The sequence below is a fragment of the Austrofundulus limnaeus genome, unplaced genomic scaffold (genome assembly GCF_001266775.1).
Source record: "Austrofundulus limnaeus strain Quisiro unplaced genomic scaffold, Austrofundulus_limnaeus-1.0 Scaffold109, whole genome shotgun sequence".
Classification (NCBI taxonomy): Eukaryota; Metazoa; Chordata; class Actinopteri; order Cyprinodontiformes; family Rivulidae; genus Austrofundulus; species Austrofundulus limnaeus.
In genome coordinates this window covers 28,532-30,776 of record NW_013952511.1, presented here as the reverse complement: position 1 = coordinate 30,776, position 2,245 = coordinate 28,532, and positions in this window count along the sequence as shown.

The following is a 2,245-nucleotide window of genomic DNA, read 5'->3' as shown; positions in this document are numbered from 1 at the left end:
ACAATTTTTCTTCTAAAGTCATTAATGAGTATAATATGGAAGCCCATTTCTGCCACCCTGATAAAAAAAAATAATAAAACTTGTATTTCATAATTATGACTTACTATCTTATAATTATGAGATAGCTATCTCATAGTATCTCATAATTATGAGATAGCTAAGTCATAATTATGAGATAGTATCTCATAGTTATGAGATACAAGTTTTATTTTTTTATCAGGGTGGCGGAAATGGGCTTCCACAGTATAATGTTAAATTAAAATGTTAAAAAAAATTGAATTAACTGACTAGACTTAGCCTGGTAAAAATCAGATCCTTGTTTTGTACGAGGATCTGGACTCGCGGCTATGGAGAAGCGATTCTTTCAGGAGGCGTGGCCTCTGTTGAAGTTTAAAATGATAGGATCAGTTGGCCATGACGTATGTCGCTGTGAAAGAGGCTAGGCTAAGAAGCCAACAATAAATTGCGTGTGCTGTAAACAGCCCTACTGAGAGTAGAAATGTACCGACCCGAATGAGACGACTAAATGAGAGCTGCTGCTTTGTCAGACAAATTAAATTTAATTTGGAAGCCTTATCAACACGGACTGGCTTCATTCACTTCCTCCACTGCCGTATGCTAAAATAACTAGCAGACACTGTGCAGAAAATCGACGTCGTTCAAAACTCTGCCTTCTGTTTGTTGATTGGCCCAGGTAAAAAAACACGCAGACACTGTGCAGAAAATCAACGTTCTGTTCTCTGATTGGCCCGGATGAAAGAAATCCTTGTCTATAGGAGAAATTCTAGACGTAGCAGTGAAGGGAAACTACTACACAGGTGTGATGGAGTAAGTTCAATCCAATAGGATGTCAGAATGGTATATATTTACACTTTTTACGTTTATATTTACACTTCTCATCAACCACAATCAAATCCACCCTATCCATGGGCTCCATGTGTCTGGATATTTCTTAATTTTTTTCTGAACAATGAAAAGATGGAATAAAAACAAGTCAAAGTTAAATAGAAATGAAATACTTCTTGCATTTTTAAAAAGTAAGGAGTAGAAAGTACAGATAATTGAATTAAATTGTAAGAAGTAGAAGTAAAAAGTAGTCTGAAAAATAATTACTCCACTAAAGTATAAATAATCAAAATTACTACTTAAGTAAAGTAACTAAGTATTTTTACTTAGTTACTTGACACCTCTGTACAACACCAGACTATGCTGCATGTTTTAGTTGTTTCCTTGCTCATTCAGTTCTGTGAAAACCTGTTAATCATCCAGTCATTCATTTATTAGTATCAGGGCTGTCAAAGCAGTGAAGCAACTCGCATTTAAGATGTTTCCCCTAAATTATTATTTTAGTTATTTAGTGAATGAGACCGCAAATACAGGCGGTCAAAATGAGTTTTCTCCACAGGGCGGCTGGACTCTCCCAGTTCAGTTCTTCAGGAGAGACTCAGCGTAGAGCCGCTGCTCCTCCACATCCAGAGGAGCCAGATGAGGTGGTGCGAGCGTCTGGTAAAGACGCCTCTCCAGGGAGGTCCTTCAGGCATGACTGACTGGGAGGAGACCCAGAGGAAGACCCAGGACACGCTGGAGAGACTGGGAGTTTGACTTAATAAAACTTGTCTGCAAGGATTTTTGTTGATAGAAACACATAAATTTGAAATGTTTCTCTGACACCTGATGTGATTACAAGCTAGGGCTGCAACTAACGATTATTTTAATAATCAATTAATCGGTTGATTATTTTTTCGATTAATCGGCCAAATCATTAAAACGCTTTATTACATGAATATGAGTAGGTATAAATTAAGTTAACTCCTTAAGAATGCAAGTTATTGATTTAATCTGAAGTTGATTTATCTTATATATTGATTAACAATTAACTAATAAGCAGCCATTTTTAAAAAAACTAGTTTCCTCTTAAATCAAGAGGGTCTTCCCATAAAATGAAGGATTTTTTTTTATAATCTGAATTAAAAAACAGAAGCACATAATACATATTTTAACAATTTATTTTGCCAGCTGTATTAAATACGGACTGAAAGAAATGTGTATTTCTCCTACATGAAACATAACAGAAATTTAATAGGTTGCTGAATGAGGAAAATAGATTAAAATAATAAAATATGAGTATTAAATACGGACTGAAAAAATGTGTATTTCTCCTACATGAAACATAACAAAAATTTAATAGGTTGCTGAATGAGGAAAATAGATTAAAATAATAAAATATGATTTTTAGATGTAAAAC